The sequence below is a fragment of the Martes martes genome (assembly GCF_963455335.1).
Source record: "Martes martes genome assembly, chromosome: 2".
Taxonomy (NCBI): Eukaryota; Metazoa; Chordata; class Mammalia; order Carnivora; family Mustelidae; genus Martes; species Martes martes.
Window position 1 is genome coordinate 166,686,254 of NC_137889.1, and position 18,461 is coordinate 166,704,714.

General features: G+C 33.4%; 1 pseudogene across 1 annotated transcript; it reads left to right on the forward strand.

The window, feature by feature from the left end:
• Positions 1–10,269: 10,269 nt before the first annotated feature.
• LOC308339158 (ATP synthase subunit ATP5MJ, mitochondrial-like) lies at positions 10,270–10,450 on the forward strand (annotated as a pseudogene). Its single transcript has one exon. The product of its transcript is annotated as an ATP synthase subunit ATP5MJ, mitochondrial-like (transcript).
• Positions 10,451–18,461: the final 8,011 nt, after the last annotated feature.

Below are 18,461 nucleotides of genomic sequence, written 5' to 3' on the forward strand. Positions count from 1 at the left end.
CTATTCTAACAAAGAAGGGATAGGATCAGAAGGCTTATATTTCATTCTGAACTGGACTGTTAAGTACACTACATTCTTTCACTTTTCTTATCAGAATGGAAACTCCTACTAATATTTCTTCATTATCTGAATAGTTTTACCATTGCTTATTTTACCAGTGAAAGATCATTTCTAATAATCGTTGTGCTAATTTATTAGCCCTTTAATATTGAGTGGATATAAAGGGAGTTCTAATATTTATAGTTTATAATTTGATTTTTTTAATGTCATATCAGACCAGTATGGCAATAATCTGCATTTGTATTTATCATTACTTATATCTTTATGTTTATATATAGACATATTCCCTTTATATTGAAATATTTTATATTGAATTATAGATAACATAAGACTTATTGTTTAGTTTTGGTCCTTTAGGCTAGTTGACACTTTCACTTAAAATAGTCATTGATGTCATATACAAAGTTATATTCTTCCTGTGACTTCCCAAGAATATTTTAGTTTGTACCAAGACAAATTCTACTCCCTAAGATTTTTATTAATATGTCATCTTATATCCACCTTTCCATGAACATTGTTCAGCAAACCAAGATCCCTATTTAGAAGAACTCTTGTCTATTGCTGGGCATACTCTTGTTGGACAGCCCTCAGCTGTAAGCTATTTCAAGAGGCGCCTGAGGACAGCCACCTTAGCCAATGGCACACTGCCTTCCTGGGGTGCACGTTCTAACTATAGAGCCAACCCAGGGGCTGGCTGACACTGTCATTGCACCTCACTGTTGTTCAATTTCCGCATTTAGACAAATTCTGCTTCTTTCTTCTCTCTTCTATAGGTGTTGATCCCATGGACAATCCATATTTTTATCTTTCCATGTAACCCAATATATGATCTGCTACTTTGCCATCGTTACATGTTCATAAACCAATGCATGCAGTTAAAACTGTCACTTCAATTATAGTATATTAGCGTCCGGTTTCCCTATAGTGTTCCATGTCCTTCTCCTGTAAGTTTCCGTATTTTTCTACTGGGGTCAACACAGAGGGTTTTTTTATAGATTTATTTATTCATCTTAGAGGAGAGGGAGAGACAGAGGGAGAGGGAGAGACAATCCAAGCAGAGTCCTCACTGAGCCCCACACAGGCTCCTTTCCACTACTTCAATGAAACCAAGAGTCTGATGCTCAACCAAATATGCCACCCAGATGCCCCTCAACACAGAGCTTTTGGAAAGCTGAGATAATTTTTTTTCCCCCTTCCCTGATGGCTTACTATAAGCTTCTGTTATAGCCAGGTATGCACTTTTTAAATTTAATTCTAACATTATTATTATTATTTCTATTTTGGAGATATGTAAAGGAGTTAAAAAATTTTTGGCAGATCATCCAGTAAGTTAATATCTGACCTGGAATAATTTTGTATAGAATATATCTTAATGATTAAGAAGTCATAAAATCAATTCAAGTATTTTTGTGCACATGCACACACATATATTCATATGACACAACCACAATACACAAAATATAATATAATGCACATGCATATACATATACATGTACAGGTACACATACAGGTGTACATTGTATGTGTTCAAGATACAGGAGTTTTCAAAGAATGTCAATTTTTTCCACATAATTTTAGAATTAACTGATAGATACAAAAACAGAGATAAGATTAGAGTATCAACTTTATTAATGATACATGTTACATTGAAATATATGTCTCAGATATACACTAAATGGATTTTCTAACCCATTAAAAAATGATGGACAGCAGACTAGGCTGTCTATTCCACACAGGTCAGCTTTCTTAAAAGAAAATGAGAACAGAGCTGACTGATCTGAGCGTGTTGACTCTCAGAGTTTGAGTCCAAGGAAGTTTCTTTACATGGAACATAAGGAGTCAAGTATAATTGTATGTTTGTGTGTATGTACATGCATGTATTTTTATAGACATAAAACTCCTCCCAATGTTTTCAGCATTCTACATTTTGTTTCAAGATTTCTTATTAACATAGTTTGATGTAGCCTAGTTAAAAGGGCTTTGTTAGCATAAGAATATATATATATATATTACTTTATGAAACATATAAATCTTGTCTTTTTTTAGTGTTAATTATGTGAATTCACAGTATCCTTAAAAGATGTTACAAACCACTTCTTTCAGTCATAAGCAGATTAAAAGTTAAAAGAATTTCAGTGAGCAACATGATGGCTTTTGTTCACGATCACAGATTTTAAAAAGCAAAATGATTTTTGAACAAAAGTAATTGAAAAGATAAAACTTGATTAATTCACACAGTGGGTTTCGGTGAACTGTGACTATATTAACATCAAAATATATATTTATTCCTCAACAATTATTGATTCTCTACTATATGCCAGATACTTTAGTAATTACTAAGAACACAAGAGTAAAGCATATAACGAGCTATGTTACATAAATAAGGGATTATAATATAATCTGGTAAATGTTGAGAAGATTCTTCTCAACAATGCTTATTTCCTATTATGTTATAAAAGGAAAGTAGTCTACTTCATTCTGAACAAGGGGAGTTTTGAAATGAACATGACCAGACTCTTTCCACCCCTCACTCTTTCAGAAAGTAGTAGCAATACTAATCTGAATGATTTGAATCTAGGATGCTCACTGGGACATGTTTTTATCAGGAGATAGGACCACTGATTTGTAAGGTCACGGGATCTATTACATTAACTCTTCTGCCAGAAACTGGATATTAATCAAATGCTCAATACTCAAAGGCACTGGATAGTAGCTAATTGGACTGAATCAACCACAAAGAGTGACCTCATCCCACTCCTTATGGTCTACTTTAGGCACGGAGTAACATGCTGTGGTCTTTGACCTGTTTTTTTAAGAAGTACTGTAGGCTTAGGGTTTATTGAAAATTTTCCTGTGTGATAATAGAGCCAATAGTTTGGGTTATTGGATTTCATCTTTTTTTTTCTCTTTATATTTTATTAGTTAGAAGGGGTCATGATTTCCAAGGGAAAAAAATGTGTAGTGATGAATGTTAAGTAGACTTATTGTGATGATTATTTTATTATATAGAAAAATATTAAATTATGTTGTACTTCTGAAACTAACAAAATGTTATATGTCAGTTATATCTCAAAATAAAAGAAGAGAGCATGGATGATTTGTATTTCAAATTACAACATATTAGGGAACAGCGGGTACTCAGTGGCTACCCCAGTAGGTACACTTACCCTATAGAGGGTAAGGGTAATATTTGAATGTGTGTCTCTTATTTTAAGTAAGGTACCCCCCCCTCCCAGAAGAATCTCAGCTTTGAGAGCCAGAAGTATCTGGAAATTATTACAGACCTTAAATGACAGGCAAGGTATTTTTAATTTTAATAAAAGAATTAACATTCATCAAATGCTTACCATTGGCCAGGTTTTATGCTAAATGCTTTACATAGAATATATCATTTACTTCTCATAGTACCTGAATAAGGATAATAATATTAGCAGTAACATTTTAACGAATATTTCAAATGTCCTAAGGCTATTCAAAGTGATATGCATAAACTATCACATTTACTTCCCAGAAGAACTCTATGATGTACCTGAACACTATTATTATTTCCATCTAACAGATGAGATACTGGAGGCATAAGATATTAAATAAATTGCCAAAAATCACACAGATATTACTTCTAATATATTCTGATACCAAAGGCTCTATTACAGAATATGATTCATTATAAACTCTCATGAACAGAAAACTGTAGTGTGATAGTTAATCTTAGCTTTTGAAATGTCAGTGAGAAAACCAGGAAGTATCAGAGAATGGAGAAAAGCAGGAAACTACTTGGAGAACTGGAAGGCCAAACTAGTTTTATGTGAAAGGAAACAGAAATGGAACCAGAATAATATATCTGGAACTAACAGCTTTCAAATGTGGAACGAGGAAAGAGGAAGATATTTTATTCATGACAAAATCAGTGAGGATTACTCGGGCTCAGAGAACTCTAACAGAGGGAAAAAGGAAGATCTCAGAGGGTAAACAAAACTGTTTCCCAGAGGGAAGTCCTCTCCAAAAAGTTACTGAGAAACTATTTCTTAAAGTTAAGATAGGAAGTCAGCAACAGAAAAACAAAGAAATTCTATTACATGACTAAGATAGTTACATTTGGTATTTATATCAGATTCGAGTGGATCTGTGAACGAAAGACTGAAATTCCAGGTAGACTCTCTCAAACGATGATCAGTAAGTACAGAAGTTGTTGATAGAAACACCCATTTAAAAAGCACAAGGTGAACAGACAACTATGTAACAAGTTCCAAAACCAAGTTAAAATTTGGACTGATGGAAGTGTTCCCAGTGTAGACATATGCTACAAAGTCAGGTATTACTGTTGGGATTTTTTTCACTAATAGACACTTTGTGTTGGCTTTGATATCATATTTTATGTTACAGAAAATTTATTAAGCTATTTTTGACTTAATGTATTATCAAAGCTTGTGCTTTTCTCCTAAATAATTAAGAAAAAATATCCTCATCTCCAAGAGTTCTGTATAGTTAACAAATGTATAGATGAAAGTGGGCCTAAGGGAGAGGAGAGGGCAGTACTCAAAGCATAAGAGCAGATGAAATTAACCTGATAAAGCAATAGAGATAATAGAGGCCACAAACCTATCAGATACAGAACCTATCAGGGGTAGAACACCTGTTCTACATTTGGACAGGCATTCCCCAGAGAAACAGAATTAGTATTTTTATATAATACATATATAAATATATATAATAAATGTTTATATTAAAATAAAATATTTTATTTATAATATGTTTATATAAATATTTATAATACTTATTATACATTAAAAGAAATTTATTATGACAAATTAGCTCATGCATTTATGGAGACAGAAGTCCCATAGTGTGCCAAGCAAGCCAGAGACCCAGGAAAGCTAGCTAGTGGTGTAATTCAGTTCAAGTCCAAAGCCCTAAGAATTAGGGGACCTGAGGGTTTAAGTCCCAGTCAAAAGACGAGAAGATGAGTTGAGACATACTCATTCAAGCAGGTAAGCAGGAAGGAAAAAATAAATGAGTAAATCCCTCCTTTATCTGCTTTTGTTCTGTTCAGGCTCTCAAAAGATTTTATAATGCTCACCCAATTGGAGAGGGCATTCTATTTTACTGTTACCAATTCAAATGCTAATATTAAGAAATGAGCTCAGAATCACTCAAAACTGATCTGGGCACCTCATGTGCAGTGAGCTGACGTGTAAAATTCACCAGTGTTATCAGTATTAGTATTAGTTGTTGCTACAGTAATATTGTTTAGCAAGCTATTCCAAATCTCAGCAGCTAACAATACAATCATCCATTCTGTGGGTTAATTGTGGTTCCCTTGACATGGGATTACTTTGACTGGATAATCTTACTTTAGATTGTGGATCCATTGCCTTTCACTAGGCTACAACTTGTTTTGCCCTGAGCCTAGACTGAAGTGGCTATCTTGGACATATGCTTCTCATAGCATAAAACTGGATCACAAACCTATTCAAGGACTTTATCTGGAAAACCTGTATTAACATTGCGTTAGTCAAAGCAAGACAAATATCCAAGCCCAATATCAATGGGATAAGGGTATACTCTCTACTGAGTGGGAGAAAGAAAAACAACTTATTTACTAAGCAATGATCTAATAGGTTAAAAATGATTACATATAAAGAAGATATGATTATATATATATATATATATCAATTAATATGAAATATCACTCAGCCATCAAAAAAATGACATCTTGCCACTTGCAATGATGTGGATAGAGCTAGAGTATACTATGCTAAGCGAAACAACTCAGAGAAAGACAAATACCTTATGATGTCACTCATATGTGGAATTTAAGAAACAAGATAGATGAACATAGGGGATGAAAAGAAAAATAAAATAAAGAGGGAAACAAGCCGTAAGAGACTCTTAACTGTAGAGAACAAACTGAGAGCTGTTGGACGGAGGGGGATGGGCTAAATGGGTGATGGGTATTAAGGAGGACACTTGTTTTTTTGAGCACTGAGTATTGTATGTAAGTGGTAAATTATTAAATTCTACTCCTGAAACCAAAATTACACTATATGTTAACTAACTATAATTTAAATAAAAATTTGAAAAAATAATGATTACATTTCAAGGGTTCTGAGATCATGACTTTTTTAGGTTGAATAAATGTTCTTGATTAGAGGGGCCCATCTCTCAGAAGACTGAGTCAGTGGAGCTAGTACAAATCATATTAACTTGAAAATAGAGTTACAGAGAAAAGCAATAGACCTACTAATAATATTCACAAATTAATGTGCTCAAGACTAGTTAATTCTCAGATTTCTTAGTTCTAGTAAATCCCTGTTGCATGGAGATCATACAGTATTTGGAGTGTGTTAATAACTTCGTTCTGTGGGCTTTAAATTTTACCCATTTCTTCAGTTAGTTTAACAGACCATATCCTGCAGAAAATGAGGATATTGTTTGAATGACAGAGTGGAAAACACAAGAAATAAATGAGGATGCAATTAATGGAAGGCAGTTTATATAAGAAATGAAGCTGGGTTGTGATGGCATTGACTAGGTTTCTGGGAACCTAGAATCAATACAAATTGATAGGTTTTAGAGATCTGAAGAAATGCAATACAAACATCTATTTAGTAAGTGCTTATTTATATACTTGCTTACATTAAAACTAACTTTCCTTCATTAAATACACATATGAAAATGGAAAGATAATTCAAAGAGAAGAAGAAAATGGTATTTGTAGCATATGTTTGAAAGAAAGAGAAAGAAAGAAAGAAGGAAAATTAATATCTAGAATATATCAGAACATCTCCATTATGGGGAAAAAAAAAAAAAAAGACGACCAAAGTCAAAGATTTAAAAAAAATACTTAATTCTTAACATGCAACCTGTGTTGTATATACACACATGAGTACGTGCTCACACACAAACATACACAGTTAAGAAAGTGAATAACAATTTGAAAATATATCAGTTCATTAGTAATTTTAAAATTGCAAATTAACCTTAGTGAAATACCATTTTATGCTGGTCAGATTGAGAAAAATATAAAAGCCTAAGATTGCAAAGTGTTGGCAAAAGATGTTAACTAATAGGAAATTTGCTACATTATTGTGGAAATTTTTACAACCATTTTTAGAAAATTATGTGGCATTATCTAGAAAATTTGAAAGTGAAGATAATATATAGCCCAGAAATCCCACTCTTAGGTATATGCCATAGAGGTGTACTGTCTAATACAATAGCCAGAGCTACACATGGTGATTTAAATTTAAATTTAAATAAAATCAAACTAAAAAATCAGTTATATTAACTATATTTTCAGTGTTATATGTCTATATATGACTAGCAGTTACCATTTTGGACTTTGCAGACAAGAACATTTACATCATATGAACACTAAGAAAACATTTACAAGGATAAACTTTGTGATAGTCATAAACTGGAAATAACTCATAGGTCCAACAATTTTAGAATGGCTAAGATAGTTGTGCTATAGGCATACAATTCTATGGCACAAAGAAAATAAAAGAATTAGAGCTATAACCACACAGTGGATAAATACTAAATGAAAACACTTGATAATGTTTCTGTTTGTGTAAAATTCAACCAAAACCCAAAAAGTAAGAACCAAAATTGTATTATACTGATTGTGGTGGCACACATAGAAAATCATAATGAAAGTCAAGGAAATTACAAACCTAGATATGTGCACACATACCCACACACAGAGGGTGGGGGGCAGAGAATGAATGAATGAATATGAAAGGGGTCTATATTACCCTAAATATTTCCTAAATTTCCAGAACTATAAGGCAACATCTGGGATAAGGAAGGAAGGAAAAATGAAAAGTTTCATCAGATACATACCATTTAAGGAAAGATAAGAATATTCAAGTAAACACATCTATTAGGAAGTTGTAAATTTCAGGCTGAAAACACAAAGATGGGTTTGGGCTAAAATCATAAATTTAAGAATCAGCCATGTGGGGATAACAGTTGAAACTGACAGTTTAGGTGAGAGTCTTGGGAATGAGGCTACAGGGAGAACCAAAAGTAAAAGAAGAGAAAAGGAGAAGAAAGGCAAAAGAAAAGAAAAAAGAAAAGAAAAGAAAAGAAAAGAAAGAAAAGAAAAGAAAAGAAAAGAAAAGAAAAGAAAAGAAAAGAAAAGAAAGAAAAGAAAGAAAAGAAAAAAGAAAGAAAGAAAGAGAGGGAGGGAGGGAGGGGAAGGGAAGGGAAGGAAGATCTTTTCTAATGGCCTTGTAGCAGTTTGCCCAAAGCAATTTACCCTGCATGCATTCTGTTGTGTACCAGGGCCATAGATTTCCCATATTGCAGTGGAATAAATTAATCTGAATTTCCCCTGATTCTGAAAAGAAATCCTGGCATTAAACCTCTGCATGTTCAACTTTTACCTATTTTATAGACAACAAAACAAAACAATAAAACTTCCTTGTCTTTGAAATGTCCGTTGAAACTTTTTTACCGCTCCTTGGCCTAAATCACGCACATTGATAAGTTCATTCTCTACTTTCTCTTTGTAGCAATGGGTACAGATTGGAATCCTAAATCTATTGTGTGCATATGGCTGATTTATTCTCCATTAAATTGTACGAAAGTAAGAAACATGTCATTTTAACTCACCATTCAATTTCTAATTCATATGCAGAGGAGGCAAAACCATGTATTTATTGAACATGACTGACTGACTGCCTGAATGGATGAATGAATGAATGAATGAATTGAAACCGTATTCATTTGTACTTAACACTTGCCTCTACATCAGGTGTATAAATTAAGGGCAGGGATGGAATAAAGTAGACATTTCCTTTACTTCTGAGATCTTCTAGACATTTTCCATTATCACATACATGAAAGAAAAATCCTCCTTCTACAGGACAGAACAAGGATCATAAATGCACAAATATAAAAAAGAAAAAGACCAAGTCTGGCTAAACATGCAAACTACCAATAAATTCAAGTCAGCAGCCCTTGTCTCTTGTTTCTTCGTCCCTTCTCCACATTTCAAGGTTGAAATATTCAGTCTCCAGTTTTCTTGAATTTAATTCTACCCACTGGTTCTTATAAAATATCTGACAGTAACTTCAAGTGAATTTATTTCCAAGTGCTATCACTCCTAAAGACATATTACCTTGTATCTTTAATTGTAGGATAGATGATACTAAAACTATCAAGCATCTATATGTGGGTTTTAAGTTCACACAAAGGATTCTCTCTCTAGAAAGTAGGAAAGGTGGTATAGATACTTTTGAACTCATTCATTCATTATTTTGTCAAAATAGATTCTGAAACGAATAGATATGGGTCTTAGAATTTTAGAAATGTTCATTTTTTTTCTTCCCTTTGTATTTTGAGGGTTAATGTTGTTAAATGCTGTCCTAAGCTCTAATCATTAAAGATTTTACACATTTAAATGTGAGGATTAGGTATTTACCAATTCCCAGATTTAGATATTAATCCAGTATGCACATGAATTGAAACTGGCATATACATGCTTTCAACTTTACCAGATGTTCTGAGAAATCTTTGGAAACTTAGGGATTACTACCAGCATATTGATTTGATGGAACTCGTTTGGCTTGCTCTGTCAGACTGAATAGATTTACTCAGCATTATTTGACACAAAGAAATACAGAAAAAATTATATTGGTGTACACTGCATGTCTTTACTTTGTGTTCAATTCTTCTAAGATCAGATGATTTTTGAGTAGTGCATTTCTGACTTCAATTTTGGGAAAAATATAGACTTCAAAATAAGATTTTTTTCTTTGAGATTACAAATTCACTTAAAGTTTTCAGAACTCTATTACTGATTTGATGGAAAGACATTTGTAATTTTATAAAAGTCTGAGTAAGATTATGGCTGGATGGGTAGGCTTTTTATTATTATTATTTTATTTTTCAGGAACATCCCGGAAACATTTCCACAAATGTTAGTAAATGTTGAACTGTCAGATAAAGTTGACTAATAAGAGAATCAATTAAGTTATGTAACTAAAAAAACAAGACAGACTAGTCAATTGTTGTATTTGTCTTTTGTGAATTTCAGAAAGATATGTGGATGTTTTCTTAGGTACTTACTGGTTAAGACAGTGAAGGTAAGTCATGCACTGCAATGTTACATCCTAAAGAGGAATCATATTGCTTGGTGACCTTTCGGAGTCATTGGCCTTTGAGTGTCAGGGAGGCTTGAGCTGGGGGTTCTGTGCAGAGATGCTTCAAAGCCTTGTTAAAAATATTTGGGTCCCCATGAAGTCCTACTGTGCCCAAGTGTACCGGCAGATTCAAGTAGGAATGGGGTTATGGGCTTTATCGTTTATAAAATCAAGAGTGCTGATAAAAGAAGTAAAGCCTTGAAAGCTTTGATTCTGCACCTGATCACGGTCATCATTAATCAGTCTTACTCGGAGTACACATCAGATGGAATATCAGTCTGCACGCAAATCTCAACAAGCACCATTAGAACTTGTTCTCATCACGAAGCATTGCTGTATACTTGATATGTTGTTTCTTTTGCTGCATGGATAAATGTACCTTGAGGTGAAAAAAAAAAAAAAAAAGGAAAAGAGAGAAAGACAGAAAAAAAGGAAAAAAGAAAAGAGGAATCATATCAATATTGTGGGCAATAGCTTGGAAGTTTGCTTCTAGGAGACCTTTTTTAAACTATTGGATCAAGTTTTAGGTTCTTTTAATACTGAAATTTCTCATTGCATGGTTATCAGTGGCAACAGGAAATTTCAAAAGAACCAGAGATATGTTTTTTACTAAGTATTTTGACCCTTTCTCAATCACAAATAACTGACCTAAAGTGTTATGCCAGCACCAGAAATGAATAGAATACAGGATTTTCTAGTAATCCTGCTGTTTGGTAATAGTTTGTTTATGCGTTTTGTTTGTATATTTCTAATTTATCTATTTGTTTCTGAAAATGATTTGAGGTAACAAACTTAAAAAAGAAACTTTATAAAAAAGAAGTCTGGAGGAGAGAATAGAAAATTGAGGTAAAAGGTTTATTCTGAGATTGCTGGTATACAAATTAAGATGGGAAAAAAATGATGGGTTTATATAACATAAATGAGATTATTATTTTCCAGAAATGTCAAGGAAAAAGGTTTCAAATAAAAGTTTACATACAAATTTTATTAACAGTGTTTTTAATAATGTTGTTATATAAGATGAAATTTTTAAGTGGTCTCAGTATGTTAAATTCAATGCAACTGATCTGCAATTTATTGTGGAGGTCTCTGTATATTTGCAATGCCTTTTTTTTTTTTAAGATTTTATTTATTTATTTGACAGAGAGAGAGTGAATACAAGCCAGGGGAGCCATAGAGGGAAAGGGAGAAGCAGGCTCCCCCTAGGTAGGGAGTCTGATGTGGGGCTCCATCCCAGAGCCCTGGGATCATGACCAGAGCTGAAGTCAGATGCTTAACCGACTGAGCCACCCAGGTGCCCCTGCAATGTCTTCTTTTATTGTAAGTTAGTTGGGTGGAAGGAAAATAGGCATTATTTCCCTTCATTCTGTCTCTAGATCACAAAATACATTGAAGAATATTAAATACATTCCTAGAGCCTAAAATTATAGAGTGAAGGAGGTGATAAAAGATTGGAAGTGTTCATTTCTTTTTTATGCCAGTTGTTGAAAACTCTTTACATAATGCTTGGGAGTGCTTCCTTACAGAAAAGTTAAATTATTGGTTATGTAGGAAATTTTCATTGGGTCTACTAGGAGGTACCTATTACCAGAAAGTAAATCATGGTTGCAATAATAGTAAGTTTTCTTGACTTTATTTATAAGAAGTGATAAAAATGAAAGTTCCATTTGGAATTGTTAACAGCAAGTCCCATAGTAATCTTCTGAAAATTGCAAGTAATTTCCTTTTTAATGATAGTAACTGAACTGGAACACTCAGTTTAGTTTCTTTAGGTACATCTAATACGATTTTTAATATTATAGTCAGTTATGTGGTTTTGTCAGTTATGTGTTTTTTCTGAAACATGTATAAAGTTTATTTTTAGTACTGGTTTAGATTTACAGAAAAACTGAGCTGATACTAAATAAAGGGTGTCCATACAACTCCCACCTCCCCTAGTATAGTTTCTACTATCATTAACATTTTAGTGTGGCATATATGTGATAAATAATGAACCAAAATTAATGCATTACTTAAAAAAATAGTCTATTCAGAATCCCTTAGTTTCTATCTAATGTCCTTTTTTGTTCCACGGTCCCATCCATATTATCATATTCTATTCAGTTGTCATGTGTCCTGAGCCTCTGCTGGCCTGTAGCAGTTGCTCAGACTTTCCTTGTTGATGACCTTATAAGTTTTGATTAATATTTGGTAGATATATATAGGATACCCCTCTATTGGAATTTGGTTGATATTTTTTGCACTATTAGTTTGGAATAATGGTTTTTTAGGAGGAAAAATAGAGGGAAAAAAAGTGTTATTCTCATTACATCATATCAAGTGTACATACAATCAAACTAACTTGTCACTGATGAAGTTGACCTTGATCATATGACTGAGGTAGTGTTTGTCAGGTTTTTCCACTGTATAGTAGTTTTATTCCCCCTTTCCAAACTTTTTGGAGGAGAATCAGTATACATATCCCAGGCTTAAGAAGTGGGAGTTATGTTCCTCCTCTTATAGAGTAGAATGTCTACATAATTTATATGGAATTTGTCTATAGAAGAGATTTGTGTATTTTCCTCCATTTATTTTTTATTTACTCATTCATTTATTCAGGTAAATGTTGATTTGTGATTTTTATTTTATTCTTTGGGTTATAACCCAACACTTTATTTATATGATTATTTTTAAAAGTTCTATTTTTACCACTGGGAGGTCTTTCAGTTGTCTCCTGTGCTCCATTGACATACCCCAGCAAAGTTTTGCTTTGCTTTTTGTTTGTTTGTTTGTTTTTGAGAATTTCCTCTCTTTCTGACATTACAAGATACCTCAGGCTCATCTTGTAGTTCTTGCCAGTCATAGTATCAGCCATTTCCCAAGGAATCCTGAGTGTCTTATTGGAAAATTGAAACCATATCAGAGTGCTAAATGTGCCTATTGCTACTACAGTGTCATTTATTTTAGGCACTCTCAACTGAAAAAGCGAAGAAATATATGTAATTATACTAACATGTGTATATACATGTATCTATAATTATTTCTCTATATACACATTTGTATCCATGTTAAACATTAGTTCTTACTAATGTCTATAATTCTAAACCATTATCACCTCAATCATTTGGTCTCCTTTTGCAGAGCTAGAAATTTCCTTGCCAACAATAAAACACCTGGCTCCCATTTATACACCATCCATTTACTTAATACTCAATTCCTGTTTACTTGCATAACAGTATCAGAATTTTTAACCTGTACTATCATAAGAATCAATTTTATCTTATTTTTCTCTTCTCAGCAATATTAATCAATTAGATCTAATTGACATTTATAAAACATTTAATCCAATAATAGCAGAATATACCATCTTCTCAACCTCATATATAATATTCACCAAGATAAAACACATTCCAAGCTATAAAACACACTGAAATTTTTAAAGTTTTTAGTTTTAATCATCGAGTGCTCATCATGACAAATGCACTCCTTAATTCACATCATCGTTTTTACCCAGTCCCCCCACCTACCTCCCATCTGGTAACCATAATTTTGTTCTCTATTATTAAGAAACTGTTTCTTGGTTTCTCTCTCTCTCTTTATTTCCCCCTTGATCCTTTTTTTCCCCTTAAATTCCTTATATGTATGAAATCATATGGTATTTATCTTTCTCTGACTGACTTATTTCACTTAGTATTACATTCTCTAACCCCTATCCATGTTGTTGCAAATGGCAATATTTCATTAATTTTTATGCCTGAATAATATTCCATTATCTGTCTATATCTATCTATATCTGTATCTATATCTATATCTATATCCATACCTATCTATCCATATCATCTATATCTATCTATATATCTCAGAACTTCTTTATCCACTCATCAATCTATGGACACTTGGCCTGCTTCCATATCTTGGCTATTGTAAATAATGCTGCTATAGATACAGGGGTTCATGTATCTCTTTGATTTAGTGTTTTTGTATTTTTTGGGTAAATGCACATTAGTGTGATTGCTGGATTATAGGATGATCTATTTTTAGATTTTTGAGGCACCTTCTTGCTGCTTTCTAGAGTGGCTGCGCCAGTTTGCATCTCACAAATAGTGCAAAGATGGGCCCCCTTTCTCCACATCCTCACCACTGCCCTGTTTCTTGTGCTGTTAATTTTAGCCTTTCTGACAGGTGTGAGGTGATATTGTAGTTTTGATTTGTACTTTCCTGATGATAATGATGATAAGCGTCTGTTGATATGTCTGTTGGCCATCTAGATGTCTTCTTTGGAGAAATGTCTGTCATGTTTTCTGCCCATTTTTAATTATATTATTAGTTTTTTGGGTGTTGGGTTTTATAAGTTCTTTTTTTTTTTTTAAGATTTTATTTATTTGGCAGAGAAAGACACAGTGAGAGAGGGAATATAAGCAGGGGGAGTGGGAGAGGGAGATGTAGATTTCCCGCTGAGCAGGGAACCCAATGTGGGCCTCCACCCCAGGACCCTGGGATCATGACCTGAGCTGAAGGCAGACACTTAATGACTGAGCCACCCAGGTGCACCAAGTTTTATAAGTTCTTTGTAGCTTTTAGATACTAACCCTTTTTCAGACATATCATTTGCAAGTATCTTCTCCTATTCCATGGGTTGCCTTTAGCTTTCTTGATTAGCTCCTTCCTGTGCAGAAGCTTTTTATTTTAAGGAAGTCTCAACAGTTTATTCTTGCTTTGGTTTACCTTGCTTCAAGGGACCTATCTGGAAAATGAAATTGCTATGATTGATGTCAGAGAAATGATTTCTTGTTCTCTCTTCTAGAGATTTTATGGTTTCAGGTCTTACATTTAGCTCTTTAATCCATTTTGAATTTATTTTTGTATATGGTGTAAAAAAGTAGTCCAGTTTCATTCTTTTGCATGTTGCTGTCCAGTTTTCCCAGCGCTATTTGTTGAAGAGATATCTTTTTCCCATTGTGCATTCATTCCTGCTTTGTTGAAGATTAGTTGATATGGTTGTGGGTCCATTTCTGGGTTTTCTAGTCTGTTTCATTATTCTATATCTCTGTTTTTGTGCCAGTACCATACAGTCTTGATGACTACAGCTTCATAATATAACTTGAAATGCAGACTTGTGATGCCTCCAGCTTTGTTTTTCTTTTTCAGAATTGCTTTGGCTATTTGTGGTTCCATATAAATTTTAGGATTGTTTGTTCCAGCTGTATGAACCATATGAACATACAGTATTTTAATAAGGATTGCATTAGATGTATAAATTGTTTTGGGTAGTGTAACATTTTAACAATATTTGATCTTCTAATCCATGAGCATGGAATGTCTTTCCATTTCTTTGTGTCATCTTCAATTTCTTTCATCAGTATTTTAGTTTTCAGACTACATATCTCTTACCTCTTTGTTTAAGTTTATTCCTAAGTATCTTACTGCTTTTGGTACAATTGTAAATGGGATTATTTCCTTAATTTCTCTTTTTGCTGCTTTGCTAATGGTGTATAGAAATGCACCAGGTTTCTGAAGATTCATTTTGTATCCTGTGACTTATTGAATTTGTTTATAAATTCTAGCAGTTTCTGTTGGACACTTTCAGGTTTTCTCTATATAATATCATGGCACTTGCAAATAATGAAGTTTTTATTTCTTTCTTATGGATTTGGAGCCCATTATTCTGTTGTTGTTGTTTGATTGCTGTGGCTAGGATTTCCACTACTATGTTGAATAAAACTGGTGATACTGTTTAGACATCCTTGTCGAGAATTTGAGAAAAGGGTCTCAGTTTCCCCCCATTGAAAATTATATTAGCTGTGGATTTTTCATGTATGGGCTTTATTATATTGAGGTATGTTCCCTCTAAACCTCATTTGTTGAGGGTTTTTATCATGAATGGTTGTTATGCTTTGTCAAATGCTTTTTCTTCATCTGTTGAGATGGTCATATGGTTCTTATCCTTTCTCTTATTGATATGACGTATCATATTGATTGATTTGTGAATATTAAACTACCCTTGCCACCCAACAATAAGTCCCACTTGATCATGGTGAATGATTTCTTAAATGTATTTATGGATTTGGTTTGTTAATATTTTGTTGAGGATTTTTGCATGTATGTTCATCAGAGATACTGGCCTGTACTCTTTTTTTGTGTGGTGTTTTCTTAGGTTTTGCTATCAAGGTGATACTAGCTTCATAGAATGAATTGGGGAGTTTTCTTTCCTTTTCCATTCTTTAGAATAGTTGGAGAAAAATAGGTATTAATTCTTCTTTTAAGTGTTTGTTAGAACTTTCCTGTGAAGCCATCTGGTCTTGGACTTCTGTTTGTTGGGAGGTCTTCGATTACTGATTGAATTTCTTTCTGGTAATCAGTCTTTTCTATTAGTTTCTAGGAATTTATCCATTTCTTCTAGGTTGTCCAATAGTTTGGCATATTGTTTTTCATAATATTCTCTTATAATTGTTTGCATTTCTGTGGTATTTGTTGTTATTTCTCTTCTCTCATTTGTGGTTTTATTTATTTGAGTCCTTTCTCCTTTTTTCTTGCTGTGTCTGGCTAGAGGTTTATCACTTGTACTGATTTTATTTTCAAAGAACCAGCTTACGACTTCATTCACCCATTCTATTACTTTAGTTTCTATATCATTTATTCCTACTCTAATGTTTATTATTTCCTTCCTTCTGCTGGTTTGGGGTTTTGTATATTGGTCTTTCTCTTGCTGCTTTAAGTATAAGGTGAGGTTGTTTATTTGAGTTTTTTCTTGCTTCTTGGGGTAGACCTGTATTGCTATAAACTTCCCTCTTAGAACCACTTTTGCTCCATCCCCCCAAATTTGGACTATTGTGTTTTCACTTTCATTTGTTTCCATGTAATTTTTATTTCTTTAATTTCCTAGTTAACTTGGTCTTTGCTTTGTAGCATGTTATTTAACCTTCATGTATTTGTGGTCTTTCCAGATTTTTTTTTTTTTTTCCTTACAGTGACATCTAGTTTTAATTCCATTGTGGTCAGAAAAGATGCATGGTATGACTTCAGTTTTTTTAAATGTGTTGAGGCCTGTTTAGTGGCCTAATATGTGATCTATTCTGCAGAATGTTCCATAGTCACTTGAAAAGAATGTGCATTCTGCTCTTTTAGGATGGAATGTTCTGAATATATCTATTAAATCCATCTGCTTTACTATGTCATTTAAAACCATGTTTCCTTGTTGATTTTCTGTTTAGATGATCTGTCCATTGATGTAAATGGGGTGTTAAAGACCCCTACTATTATTGTGTTATTATTGATTAGTTCCTTTATGTTTGTTTATTTTCTATTTTTTAAGTTCATATGTAAATTCCAGTCAGTTAACATACAGTATAATATTAGTTTCAACTTTACAATATGGTGATTTAGCACTTTCATATAACATCCAGTGCTCATTATAAGAGCATTCTTTAATCCCCATCACCTATTTAACCCATCCCCCTACCTCCATTATGGTAAACTTTGTTTCCATTAACTGCACACTGAAACTTTTCTATTTTTTTTAAGGATTTTATTTATTTATTTGACAGACAGAAATCACAAGTAGGCAGAGAGGCAGGCAGAGAGAGAGGAGGAAGCAGGCTCCCTGCAGAGCAGAGAGCCCGATGTGGGGCTCGATCCCAGGACCCTGAGATCATGACCTGAGCCGAAGGCAGAGGCTTAACCCACTGAGCCACCCAGGTGTCCCAACTTTTTTTTTAATAGAAGTTTTACAGAGTATGTTCATAGATCACAGTAAAATAAAAGCAGAAGACCATAACAGAAATACAGAGGAAATATCATCAATCATTTAGAAATTAAAGAAGAAAACTCCCATTGTCTTCTTTTTGTTAGAGTTTTCATCTCCAATATTATCTATTGTATTACCTTCAAGCACATTAAGTGGGGTGTTTCATACATTCATAACACAGTTAGATTCATGTGGTATAGTTAACATTTTTTCTTGGGATCCCCTGAGCACTGGAAAGATTTATTGTTATGTGTACATAAAAGTTCAATTTTTATGTTATAATGTTCTATATCCTTGATAAGTGCATAATGTTATCTATCCACCGTTTCAGTATCATACAGAATATTAGGGAATATTTCCATACTTCATCTGGTCACCTTCCTTCCCCTTAAACCCATGGCAACCATTGCACTGATCTTTTTACTGTCTTTATAGTTTTGCCTTTTCTAGCACATCATATAGTTTTTTAGACTGCCTTCTTGCCCTTGATAATATAAATGTAAGCTTCCTCAGTCAATTTGTGACTT